This window comes from Balaenoptera acutorostrata, chromosome 6, assembly GCF_949987535.1.
Source record: "Balaenoptera acutorostrata chromosome 6, mBalAcu1.1, whole genome shotgun sequence".
Classification (NCBI taxonomy): Eukaryota; Metazoa; Chordata; class Mammalia; order Artiodactyla; family Balaenopteridae; genus Balaenoptera; species Balaenoptera acutorostrata.
The window spans coordinates 65,184,386-65,199,176 of record NC_080069.1 but is presented as its reverse complement, the minus strand read 5'-3'; the positions used below and the strand labels follow the sequence as shown (position 1 = coordinate 65,199,176).

The window sequence follows — 14,791 nt, the reverse complement described above, 5'->3', positions numbered from 1 at the left end:
TCCAAAGTCATGACCTTTAAGTGGAAGAAGAGATTAATACAACACATATGCTATCCCAACTCCCAAGTCTTAGTGCTTTTTACTCAAAACTTAATTTATATAAAATAAATACACATTTCGGAATTCTTCTGACTGACTAAATTGCCTTGCCAACAATTAAGAGTGGGTTTCATGGGTTCTCTTTAGGTCTCAGTTTTGCCTGGAACTTTTATCCAAGAAGAAAAAACACAGGCTAATGTATGAATAGTCAAATTAATAATTACAAAAGAGGAGCTTCAAGATGGCGGAAGAGTAAGACGCGGAGATCACCTTCCTCCCCACGGATACATCAGAAATACATCTACATGTGGAGTAACTCCTACAGAACACCTACTGAACGCTGGCAGAAGGCCTCAGACCTCCCAAAAGGCAAGAAACTCCCCACGTACCTGGGTAGGGCACAAGAAAAAAGAAAAAACAGAGACAAAAGAATAGGGACGGTACCTGCACCAGTGGGAGGGAGCTGTGAAGGAGGAAAGGTTTCCACACACTAGGAAGCCCCTTCGCGGGTGGAGACTGCGGGTGGCGGAGTGGGGAAGCTTCGGAGCCACGGAGGAGAGCGCAGCCACAGGGGTGCGGAGGGCAAAGCGGAGAGGTTCCTGCACAGAGGCTCGGCGCCGAGCAGCACTCACCAGCCCGAGAGGCTTGTCTGCTCACCCGCCGAGGCGGGCGGGGGCTGGGAGCTGAGGCTCGGGCTTCGGTCGGTCGGATCGCAGGGAGAGGACTGGGGCTGGCTGCGTGAACACAGCCTGAAGGGGTTAGCGCACCACAGCTAGCTGGGAGGGAGTCTGGGAAAAAGTCTGGGGCTGACGAAGAGGCAAGAGACTTTTTCTTGCCACTTTGTTTCCTGGTGTGCGAGGAGAGGGGATTAAAAGCGCCGCTTAAAGGAGCTCCAGAGACTGGCGCGAGCCGCGGTTATCAGCGTGGACCCCAGAGGCGGGCATGAGACGCTAAGGCTGCTGCTGCCGCCACCAAGAAGCCTGTGTGCGAGCACAGGTCACTCTCCACACCTCCCCTCCCGGGAGCCTGTGCAGCCCGCCACTGCCAGGGTCCCGTGACCCAGGAACAACTTCCCCTAGAGAACGCACGGCGCGCCTCAGGTTGTTGCAACGTCATGCCGGCCTCTGCCGCCGCAGGCTTGCCCCGCCTCCTCCGTACCGCTCCCTCCCCCACCCCCACCCCCTCCCCGCCTGAGTGAGCCAGAGCCCCCGAAGCAGCTGCTCCTTTAACCCCGTCCTGTCTGAGTGAAGAACAGACACCCTCAGGCGACCTACACACAGAGGCGGGTCCAAATCCAAAGCTGAACCCCTGGGAGCTGTGCAAACAAAGAAGAGAAAGGGAAATTTCTCCCAGCAGCCTCAGAAGCAGCGGATTAAATCTCCACAGTCAACGTGATGTACCTGCATCTGTGGAACACCTGACTAGACAACGAATCATCCCAAATTGAGGAGGTGGACTTCGGGAGCAAAGATATATTATTTTTTCCCCTTTTCCTCTTTTTGTGAGTGTGTATGTGTATGCTTCTGTGTGTGATTTTGTCTATGTGATTTTGTCTATATAACTTTGCTTTCACCATTTGTCCCAGGGTTCTGTCCGTCCATTTTTTTTTTTTTTTTTACTTTTTAAAATTTTTTCTTAATAATTATTTTTTATTTTAATAACTTTATTTTATCTTATTTTATTTTATCTTCTTTCTTTCTTTCTTTCTTTCTATTTTTTCTCCCTTTTATTCTAAGCTGTGTGGATGAAAGGCTCTTGGTGCTCCAGCCAGGCATCAGGGTTGTGCCTCTGAGGTGGGAGAGCCAACTTCAGGACACTGGTCCACAAGACACCTCCCAGCTCCACGTAATATCAAACGGCAAAAATCTCCCAGAGATCCGTCTCAATGCCAAGATCCAGCTTCACTCAACGACCAGCAAGCTACAGTGCTGGACACCCTATGCCAAACAACTAGCAAGACAGGAACACAGCCCCATCCATTAGCAGAGAGGCTGCCTAAAATCATAATAAGGCCACAGACACCCCAAAACACACCACCAGATATGGACCAGCCCACCAGAAAGACAAGATCTAGCCTCATCCACCAGAACACAGGCACTAGTCCCCTCCACCAGGAAGCCTACACAACCCACTGAACCAACCTTAGCCACTGGGGACGGACACCAAAAACAACGGGAACTACGAACCTGCAGCCTGCGAAAAGGAGACCCCAAACACAGTAAGATAAGCAAAATGAGAAGACAGAGAAACACACAGCACATGAAGGAGCAAGGTAAAAACCCACCAGACCTAACAAATGAAGAGGAAATAGGCAGTCTACTTGAAAAAGAATTCAGAATAATGATAGTAAAGATGATCCAAAATCTTGGAAATAGAATAGAGAAAATACAAGAAACGTTTAACAAGGACCTAGAAGAACTAAAGAGGAAACAAACAATGATGAACAACACAATCAATGAAATTAAAAATTCTCTAGAAGGGATCAATAGCAGAATAACTGAGGCAGAAGAACAGATAAGTGACCTGGAGATAAAATAGTGGGAATAACTACTGCAGAGCAGAATAAAGAAAAAAGAATGAAAAGAACTGAGGACAGTCTCAGAGACATCTGGGACAATATTAAATGCACCAACATTCGAATTATAGGGGTCCCAGAAAAAGAAGAGAAAAAGAAAGGGACTGAGAAAATATTTGAAGAGATTATAGTTGAAAACTTCCCTAATATGGAAAAGGAAATAGTTAATCAAGTCCTGGAAGCACAGAGAGTCCCATACAGGATAAATCCAAGGAGAAACATGCCAAGACACATATTAATCAAACTATCAAAAATTAAATATAAAGAAAACATATTAAAAGCAGCAAGGGAAAAACAACAAATAACACACAAGGGAATCCCCATAAGGTTAACAGCTGATCTTTCAGCAGAAACTCTGCAAGCCAGAAGGGAGTGGCAGGATATACTTAAAGTCATGAAGGAGAAAAACCTACAACCAAGATTACTCTACCCAGCAAGGATCTCATTCAGATTCGATGGAGAAATTAAAACCTTTACAGACAAGCAAAAGCTCAGAGAGTTCAGCACCACCAAACCAGCTTTACAACAAATGCTAAAGGAACTTCTCTAGGCAAGAAACACAAGAGAAGGAAAACACCTACAATAACAAACCCAAAACATTTAAGAAAATGGGAATAGGAACATACATATCGATAATTACCTTAAATGTAAATGGATTAAATGCTCCCACCAAAAGACACAGACTGGCTGAATGGATACAAAAACAAGACCCGTATATATGCTGTCTACAAGCAACTCTATGCCAATAAAATGGACGACCTGGAAGAAATGGACAAATTCTTAGAAAAGCACAACCTGCCGAGACTGAACCAGGAAGAAATAGAAAATATGAACAGACCAATCACAAGCACTGAAATTGAAACTGTGATTAAAAGTCTTCCAACAAACAAAAGCTCAGGACCAGATGGCTTCACAGGCGAATTCTATCAAACATTTAGAGAAGAGCTAACACCTATCCTTCTCAAACTCTTCCAAAGTATAGCAGAGGGAGGAACACTCCCAAACTCATTCTACGAGGCCACCATCACCCTGATACCAAAACCAGACAAAGATGTCACAAAGAAAGAAAACTACAGGCCAATATTACTGATGAACATAGATGCTAAAATCCTCAACAAATTACTAGCAAACAGAATCCAACAGCACATTAAAAGGATCATACACCATGATCAAGTGGGGTTTATTTGAGGAATGCAAGGATTCTTCAATATACGCAAATCAATCAATGTGATACACCATATTAACAAATTGAAGGAGAAAAACCATATGATCATCTCAATAGATGCAGAGAAAGCTTTCAACAAAATTCAACACCGACTTCTGATAAAAAACCCAGCAGAAAGTAGGCATAGAGGGAACTTTCCTCAACATAATAAAGGCCATATATGACAAACCCACAGCCAACATTGTCCTCAATGGTGAAAAACTGAAACCATTTCCACTAAGATCAGGAACAAGACAAGGTTGCCCACTCTCACCACTATTATTCAACATAGTTTTGGAAGTTTTAGTCACAGCAATCAGAGAAGAAAAAGAAATAAAAGGAATCCAAATCGGAAAAGGAGAAGTAAAGCTGTCACTGTTTGCAGGTGACATGATACTATACGTAGAGAATCCTAAAGATGCTATCAGAAAACTACTAGAGCTAATCAATGAATTTGGTGATGTAGCAGGATACAAAATTAATGCACAGAAATCTCTGGCATTCCTATACACTAATGATGAAAAATCTGAAAGTGAAATTATAAAACACTCCCATTTACCATTGCAACAAAAAGAATAAAATATCTAGGAATAAACCTACCTAAGGAGACAAAAGACCTGTATGCAGAAAACTATAAGACACTGATGAAAGAAATGAAAGATGATACAAATAGATGGAGAGATATACCATGTTCTTGGATTGGAAGAATCAACATTCTGAAAATGACTCTATTACCCAAAGCAATCTACAGATTCAATGCAATCCCTATCAAACTACCACTGGCATTTTTCACAGAACTAGAACAAAAAATTTCACAATTTGTATGGAAACACAAAAGACCCCGAATAGCCAAAGCAATCTTGAGAACGAAAAATGGAGCTGGAGGAATCAGGCTCCCTGACTCCAGACTATACTATAAAGCTACAGTAATCAAGACACTATGGTACTGGCACAAAAACAGAAATATAGATCAATGGAACAGGATAGAAATCCCAGAGATAAACCCACACACGTATGGTCACCTTATCTTTGATAAAGGAGGCAAGCATATACAGTGGAGAAAAGGCAGCCTCTTCAGTAAGTGGTGCTGGGAAACTAGACAGGTACATGTAAAAGTATGAAATTAGAACACTCTCTAACACCATACACAAAAATAAACTCAAAATGGATTAAAGACCTAAATGTAAGGCCAGACACTATCAAACTCTTAGAGGAAAACATAGGCAGAACACTCTATGACATAAATAACAGCAAGATCCTTTTTGACCCACCTCCTAGAGAAATGGAAATAAAAACAAAAATAAACAAATGGGACCTAATGAAATTTAAAAGCTTTTGCACAGCAAAGGAAACCATAAACAAGACCAAAAGACAACCCTCAGAATGGGAGAAAATATTTGCAAATGAAGCAACTGACAAAGGCTTAATCTCCAAAATACACAAGCAGCTAATGCAGCTCAATATCAAAAAAACAAACAACTCAATCCAAAAATGGGCAGAAGACCTAAATAGACATTTCTCCAAAGAAGATATACAGATTGCCAAAAAACACATGAAAGAATGCTCAACATCATTAATCATTAGAGAAATGCAAATCAAAACTACAATGAGATATCATCTCACACTGGTCAGAATGGCCATCATCAAAAAAAATCTAGAAACAATAAATGCTGGAGAGGGTGTGGAGAAAAGGGAACCCTCTTGCACTGTTGGTGGGAATGTAAATTGATACAGCCACTATGTAGAACAGTATGGAGGTTCCTTTAAAAACTAAAAATAGGGGCTTCCCTGGTGGCGCAGTGGTTGAGAATCTGCCTGCCAATGCAGGGGACACGGGTTCGAGCCCTGGTCTGGGAAGATCCCACATGCCACGGAGCAACTGGGCCCGTGAGCCACAACTACTGAGCCTGTGCGTCTGGAGCCCATGCTCCGCAACAAGAGAGGCCGCGATAATGAGAGGCCCGCGCACCGCGATGAAGTCGCCCCCGCTTGCCGCAACTAGAGAAAGCCCTCGCACAGAAACGAAGACCCGACACAGCCATAAATAAATAAAAATAAATAAATAAAAATTAAAAAAAAAAAAAAAAACTAAAAATAGAACTACCATACAACTGAGCAATCCCACTACTGGGCATATACCCTGAGAAAACCATAATTCAAAAAGAGTCATGTACCACAATGTTCATTGCAGCACTATTTACAATAGCCAGGACATGGAAGCAACCTAAGTGTCCATCAACAGATGAATGGATAAAGAAGATGTGGCACATATATACAATGGAATATTACTCAGCCATAAAAAGAAATGAAATTGAGTTATTTGTAGTGAGGTGGATGGACCTAGAGACTGTCATACAGAGTGAAGTCAGTCAGAGAAAAACAAATACCGTATGCTAACACATATATATGGAATCTAAGAGAGAGAGAGAAAAAAAAGAAGGTCATGAAGAACCTAGGGGTAAGACAGGAATAAAGACACAGACCTACTAGAGAATGGACTTGAGGATATGGGGAGGGGGAAGGGTAAGCTGTGACAAAGTGAGAGAGTGGCATGGACATACATACACTATCAAACGTAAAACAGATGGCTAGTGGGAAGCAGCCGCATAGCACAGGGAGATCAGCTTGGTGGTTTGTGACCACCTAGAGGGGTGGGATAGGGAGGGTGGGAGGGAGGGAGACACAAGAGGGAAGAGATATGGGAACATATGTATATGTATAACTGATTCACTTTGTTATAAAGCAGAAACTAACACACCATTGTAAAGCAATTATACTCCAATAAAGATGTTTAAAAAATTAATAATTAATATCCTATTTTTATTGTTTATATGTCCTTCATAATTTATCTGATTGGGCAGTATCTTGATGGGGTCATGCTACTTAAACTTCTATATGCATTTCTTTGACTTAGTAGATAACAGAAAAAATTTGAAGCTTTAAGAATTCTGCACATATAGTACTGATTTCTATCATTCTCAAGTTAAATTTTAACTCAGTTGGGTGACTTAATTCCATCTTCCAAATTATTGCACTCCTCAAGTAATAATTTATGATGAATTATAAAGGAGATTCATGGAATTATTTACATCTGATGGAAGAATGCTTTTTTACTTTTTTTTTTTTTTTTTTTTAAGGGAAACTATAGTTGTTTTTAGAAGTAGAAAGCAGGGCAGATGGATTGGAGGCAAAAGATTCTATTAAACACATGTATGTTCTGTAGACCTTGAATGTAGATGTTAAAGGCTAGATAAGTCTTATCAACTTTATTAATTATTTAAAACTCTACAAGACTGAGTTCAAAGAATTGATGATGAGTTGACATATTTACATTATTTTAGTTTAGCTTAAATGGCTCTAATTGATTAAATATAGGTTACCTACTATAATATACAAAACCTTTTCTATTACAGCAGTGACTTCACTAGTGATAAAAATTGACACTTTCTTAATTTTGCTTTGAAGAAAGGTGTTTCTTTCAAAGGTATTTTATGAAAAAATATATTTATTGCTGTATCCCTCCTCAGTATCCACGATGCACGTTAGCAAATGAAGAACTATTAGATGCATTTAAGAGGGAGAGATTTAATTTGGCTTAAGATGCCTTAAACCAAATTTCATCAAACTCACTTAAACCATGGAAAGGGTTTTTGTTTGTTTTTTCATATAAATCTTATAGCTCTGTGAATCAAAGTTGCTCACACTGAATGTGAATATGACTAGCTGTAATATTAAATGTAGTTTGATGTAGGAATAATTAATTCCACCATATTTCAAAAACCTCTACTTTTTTTTCCTTTTATCTTGTTACAATAATATCTATATATTCACTCACCCATTCAGAAAAAAATTTATGAATCATAAACGAATATGACTGAGACTCAGTTTCTGCTTTTAAAAGGGTCATGTTAGCGCAAACTGCAGTAAACAAATAATTGCCAGCTATGGTAAATGTTATAAGTATTTGTACATAGAACCACAAACTGATTACACAAACGTGCTTTGAGATTCCAGTGATATAGATACAATTCTCCAAATTGTCAAAATCAATACCTTTTCAGGGCTCATACGGCTACTGTTTGCCTACTCCTTTTGCTCAGAAGGATCAATGAGAGCAATACCTTAATTTCTCCGCCTGATCTTGACAATCCTAAAGACTAAGCAACTGAGTGGAAGAACTAGAGGAGTTTTATCATGGATGAATTTCACTTAGATCCTACATACTTTTTGTAAAAATCAGTTTCAGTCTCCCACTAGAAGGCCAATTGCATTCATTTTGTCTGTCCTATTTACTACTGCACACCTGTGCCTAGAATCTAGAGTTTAACACTTGGAAGGTACTACATAAGTGTTTGTTGAATCAACTACTTTTTTCAGGCTGAGTTTTTGGTATTCACGGTACCAGTGATGTCAGCTCATGAACCCATCACCTTTATACTTCAGGCACTTCATTTCTCAAAATTCCAACTTTAACCACAGCACCATGGGAGAGAGGCAACCTCTCCAAACAAGTTCCCTCATGGTAACAACTACGGAAACCCTATCACACTTTCTAACCTAGAAGGATGGGTAGAACCAGTTAGAAATGTTTCATAACAAGATCCTTCATCCCCATCAGACTCAGAAGAAGTTCCCAAGTTTAATAATTTTGCAGATAAGCTGATTCTTGGTTATTTAAGCTCTGCTGAAGCACTAAGCCAGAAATACCATTTTCTGGGACCTAAATCTCTGATTCTGACACGTTTAGTATCCCGTTGTTCCCAGTCTGTTTCTTCATTACCAAATACTCTAATGATCTACTCTACTTGCCAGCCCCTACCCTGTGTTTAATTCTAATTGGTGAAGATGCCATAATAAATCCCTTAAGCTTTTATTTGTATGGCAAGTTTCACTAGGAGACTCCATCTCCTGCTAGTTTTTCATCTTTCTGCCGGCTGGCTGATCTGCTCCTGCATGTCTCTATAGCACCTAGAGACCTGTTAAAGCCTCATATTTGGATCTCCAGAGTGGATTCCATCTGCTTGAAATCATGCTTTATAAAAGAATAATATGAAAAAATAAACAAATAAATAAAAGAATAATATGGAAAACCCTATTAGTGTGTTTATTTGTTTTACATATTTAATTGAGAATACATTTTGAAAACAAATATCCCTTTTTTTACCCCTATGTGGAGTAGTTTCTTGGAAACAGAATGCTCTTTATTTCTACATAATAAAGTATAAAAGCAGATGTTTGGGGAAACTAGATACATGGAGAAAAGTCACTGAAGTTCTTGGTGTTCACAGCTAGTCCTGTAGATAGTGTTATACAAAGTGATTCATAAATACCTAAATGAGCTACAAACAATTTTCAGTTAGTTGGTGTTCATGGTGACTCAGATGGCAGGTGATGAAGCATGGAAATTGTTTCAAAGAATACATTTCCAACATAAACGTACTGTTTTCTTGAGTGATTCCCGAGGAGATAATTTTTTAGTTCCTGTTGGAATAGCTGGTTCTGTAAACAGAATCAGTTCTATTTGCTGTGATTTTTCCTTGTTCATGGTAGATTTTAAAAAATGTAGAAAGATATCAGACCAATCATTTTAATATTATATAAGTTTAAGGTACACAGCATTATAGTTCAAGATCTGTATACACTACAGAATGATCACCACTACAAGCCTCGTTACCATCCATCACCATACCTTCACCCATCTCACCGTGCCCACACCCCCTAAATCCCTTCCCCTTTGGTAACCATCAGTCTGTTCTCTGTATCTATGAATTTGTTTTTGTTTTGTTTGTTTCTTTTGTTTTTTTATAGATTCCACATATGAGTGAAATCATCACACCAGTCTTGAGAGAGGAAAAAACAAAAACTGCATTTTGCTTTCTTAATGTCCTTTATTTTGCCATGCCTAAGTTTGGGAATTAGGTTGTTCTGGATTGTAAGAAGCAGTTTAAAACAAGGAAATGTGATCCTGCTTCACAGGTTTCAAACTGCTGCCACTATTTTGAAGAGTGACTTCAGGAACTAGATTTTATGATAACTGCATCCAAATGATGGAACTTTCATCAAAGAATGGGGTACATTTTTATTTGTCTGTTATTTGACACATATGTAAGGCTCACTATGGACCAGGCCCTGCTCTGCTACACATATTAATTCACTGGGGACTTAAAATAGCCTTAGCAGGTACATGTTATCATCACCATCTCCATTTCATAGAAAGGACACAAAAGCACGGAGATGAACAACCTACTCCTGGTCACACAGCTAGTAAGCAACAAAGCCAGGATTTGAACCCCAGCAGTGTAGGTCCACAGTCTGTGTCCTTAACCATTTTATCATACTGTTCCTCAAGTGGCCTAATAAAAAGTAACAAATGAAATATTGTACCATATGCCAAAGATGGGAATAAGTCACAGAGAAAGCAAGTTTCAGCAACATCACCACGACGAAGCCTGCACAAGTATCTCCTTGTCAGATGACCAGTGCCCCTCTCCCTTATCAAAGATTAATACGTTGACTAGCATTATAACTTACAACTGGATACCCAAACAGAGAACAGAGCTTCCCTTCAAAGTGTCTCTATCACCTGGCAAAAATCACACAGTGGTTAAAACTTGTATTCTGACGTCAGCCAGACTGGGTTTTGGATCTTAACTCTTAATCTTACTATCGCTGAGCAAGTTATTTATTCCTTGAAACATTTAATATTCACTACAACCTAATTAAGAAGGTACTATCCTTATATCCATTTATACACAACAAAACTGAGTCACAGAAAGTTTTAGTAACTTGCCCAAGGTCACACAGCAATGATGGCAATCTTGTTTCCTACCCAGGCAGTCTGGCACCAGAGTGCAAGCTCACTGAGTCACATTGAGAATTAAATGAGAAGCACCTTCTCTGACATCCCTCAGTCAATTCTTTATTTTGTTTTTGAAGCATCTGTACCTCTCCTTCTGAGCACTTGCAATACTTAGGTAATACTTTATTTTGTTGTAAAGAGATTTTATAAAAATCTGTCTTCCACTGTGACCTAACATGCTGAAAACAGAGACATTGTTGATTTGACTCACTGAATAACTAAAGATAATGCCTTACACCCATTAGGTCATTCAGCACATCGAATGAAAGGATTAAAGAGTAAATTAATCAATAAATGATAGCCTGAAGTGCTTGGCAATTAGTAAGTGCTCAATAAATAGCTATTTTTAAGACTATAAACTGGAACATAATTAATTCATCATACAGCTTTTATGTGAGATCTCCAGCAACTTTAATGATAACCAAAAATTTGGAAACTGTAAATATATGCTTGAAAATATCATTTGCATGTAGTTTCAATGCAGCACTGGCACATTATCAATATATCAGAAATCAATTTAAAAAAATTCCTTTGAAGCTGATTCCCATGATAACAAGCTAAATAATAGCTATGTAGAATAAATAAATGGTTTTGATTAAAACGTTTTTTAATGTCCAAAGACAAGTGGATTGGTAAAACATAGTTAACATGAAAAATACTTAATTCTTATAAATTAAAATATGGAACTATTTAACCAAAATAAAGTACAGTTGATCCTGGAACAACACGGGTTTGAACTGTAGGGGTCCACTTACATGCATCTTTTTCACTAACTACTTACTACACGACCCACATGGTTGGCTGAATCCGCAGATGCGGAACCGTATATAGGAAGGACCTACTGCAAAGTTACAGGCAGCTTTCAGACTGGGGTTTGGTGCCTTAAGTCCCTCATTGTTCAAGGGCCAGCTGTAGACTCAGACTAAAATGCAGACATTGGGAAGGAACCAAAGTTCATCATATCTGTACTTTTTCTTCAATAATTATGTTAACTAGCTATAGATTGAGTGGCTATGTCTTAGATGCAGCGTGGGAATAAAACAGCTTTATGTCTTGTGCTATGCTAAATATAAACTTTTTTTAAGGATTAATTCAGTAATTCTATTACTTTTGTTCATGAGCTGTTTCCTAGAACTAAAATCAATCCCACCTGGAGAGAGAAGTAGAACAAAAAAAAAAAAAAAAATTCCTTTCTATTTCTTCCACAAAATGACTCACAAAATGAGATCAGAATTTGGAAAACATCACTCCATTCCATTTCTCTTTCTTCAATCACCATCACTACCCAAATAATTTTGGCTGAATCTAGCCTCCTGGACAATCTCTGGATAAAAAGCTATATGGTCATGGAGAATGCACACAGACAGCAAGATGATGTAACTCAGCCCACTAAAAATGGATACCCTTTAGCTAGAGGTCATTCTTTTAATTTCCAGGACAAATAACTATTTGTATATACCAGGACAAATTACTATTTCCTTCAGCAGTACCACCATGATTTTTACTCATTTACATATCACAACACTTCTCAGAAGGTTTTAGCTGTTTCATTCTCCTGCACAAACTTTCTGAAGATTCTAAACTCAAGAGCAGAGTATCCCTTTTATTGCTCATAATCCTTACCACAGTATATGTGACCTTACATGGTCTGGCCCTTTGCCTACCTTTATAACCTCAATTTCTTTCCCATCTTTGTACTCTAGCATATGGACCTTTTTTCCCATTTCTAAAATTCAGTGTGTTCCGTCACCTCCACAATGCCTTTGCATATGGTGTGGTGAGACAGGAGTAATGTATTGAGTCCAGGTCTGAATTACATACTCAGCAGGAGTTTATATCCTGGGCAAGACTATCCAATGTTAGGAGATGAAGTTATACAAGATGTGTTCGAAAAGTACTTCCTTTTGACAGATGCAGTACTCATTTCTTTTTTTAACTGTCATAAGACACAATCTAGAGAAGTATACTGCCAAAACAAATGCCTGGACCACAAAGCAAAGTGGAAGAACAAAGAAATGGAATATTCTGAAACTGCAAACAGTACCAGTTCTAGATGCGTTAGAAAAGTTGAACAGTTAAAAACTCAGCTGAGCCTCCTAGAAACCTGTAAAAGAACAGCAGCAGGAAATTGAACATGAGCAACATCTCCATTGCTACAGAGAAAAGTATTACAGAAATAAAGAGGTTTCTGATGTTTCTAAAGGTGTAGATGTTTTATCAAGGCTTGGAAAAAAGGGAGGGACCACTCCAGGGAGTAGTTCCTGACAGAGGTATCGGGCCTCACCTGACCAACCTGGGAATACAAGCTTCAGGACTATCAATAGTTTCAGATCAAGCTGATTTTCCAGATGAAACACGTGTGAGGTTAAACAATGAACTCTCCCAAGAAAGCATGTTACATAGGCTTAAGTATTTCCATATCTAGAGTTAGGGGTAGCATTTGGCACACAGGACAAAACAGTATTCCTGCTCACAAGAAAGTGTGTGAGCTATGTCATAAGACAGAAACAAAATTCATTACAGCATCAGGGCTCCAGAGATCCAGGGCTCAAATAAGAAATGGAAATTAAAAGGTTTTAAGTATATCATTTGGGAAATAAAGTCACCTCAGTTTATACCTAATGAGTGAGTCTGCCATCTTTACAAGATTGTAAACTTAGCAAGATGGCCGGAAAATTTCAAATGACACTCTCTGGGAAAGGATCGTATGTGCAGGTAGATTTCCTCCATGGTCAATGTAGTGCCATGATTAGGTTAATGACAGAAGTGATCCTGTAGGAGTTCACAGGTTTTGGAAACCAGAGAGCTGACTGACATCTTAGCAAGTCTGATTGAAGTAAGATTTTCGTGTAATACCTTCCTTCCACCAGTCACCACTAAATATCTGATTCACTGCTATAGGATATAGGTCTCATGTTTTCTAAATTTGGTAAATATAAAGCCTGTGCTATAATCATCTACTCACTCACTGTAGTTTTTAAAAACTGAGAACGCACACTAAAGGAATCCTTGAATATTTCCATGAATGTTCATTCACATCAGCACTGTTCTTTGTATCAGGAACAATAAAAAAGGGACAATGATCCATTGGAAGTAATAAATTGTGGTATAAGCTTTCAATGAACTCTGGCTACGTGCATTAATGTAGATGATTCAGAACCAATGGTAGCAAAAGAAAAAAGAATATTATGGCCAGCATAATTTGATGTGTTTAAAGTTCGAAAACATGCAAAACTAACTGCGAGGGATATGAACTCAATAAAAACTACAGAGAAAATCAGGATGGTGGTTACCTGAGTGTGGAGGAGTATATATGAAGTGCTGAAAGAACTAGAAGCAATTTTATTTAATGACAGCTGCTGAGGTCACCTGCACTACTCAGAAATCAGAGCAGTTACCACTGACTCACTGGCTAAGCAAACAAATTCATTTTGGACTTTAGATTAAGAATTTTGGCTTTTCATTTACTTGGAGCTTTACATCACAAGGTGATGCAATTAGGGAACTTTAGTCAATCTCTGGGAATTTAAATAATGGAAGAATTACACTGTCTATATTTGAGGCTATCTATGTCAGAAACATTATATGATTGCACACTGATATTTATCGTGTAATATTTTAATCTATAATTAAAAACATGGCTGGCAATAATTTGAGATGGGGGAAATTAGTATTGTCAGGAAGCCCAACAAGTTGAGAGAACCCTAGATGGAGGATGTTGGGTAAAAATCTTCCTTCGTTTTCGTGAGGGTATCCATTAGAGCAAGCCACCTGGCCTTCTCCCAACTCCTCTCATGCCAAAGGTTGTCAGAAGGTATTGAGCACATCTAGCTCAGCCCCCTGTGGGCTGTAGCTTCTCTCAGTGCTTGTTGGTCCTCACATCTCAGTCAATTTCTTTGATTTCATGTGATAAGCTTAGAGGGGACAACTCGGTCCTACCAGGAATGCCTTCACTTGTTCAGCTGTGCCAATACCTAAGTTGGAAAGTCTGCTTAAATCAGTGATGGGGTATTAAGTTATTTGCCTAAACTTTTAAAAATACATTTTCCCATCATCTTTAGAATAAAACTGGCTATTTGACCTCTATTTCTCTGCCTCCTGGGTCTTAATTCCA

General features: G+C 38.9%; 1 long non-coding RNA gene across 1 annotated transcript in view; it reads right to left on the bottom strand.

Moving 5' to 3' along the window:
* The window catches only part of LOC130708446 (uncharacterized), a 1,343,207-nt gene that overhangs the window by 524,415 nt on the left and 804,001 nt on the right, over nucleotides 1-14,791 (bottom strand). The gene's annotated exons all lie outside the window — the stretch shown is intronic.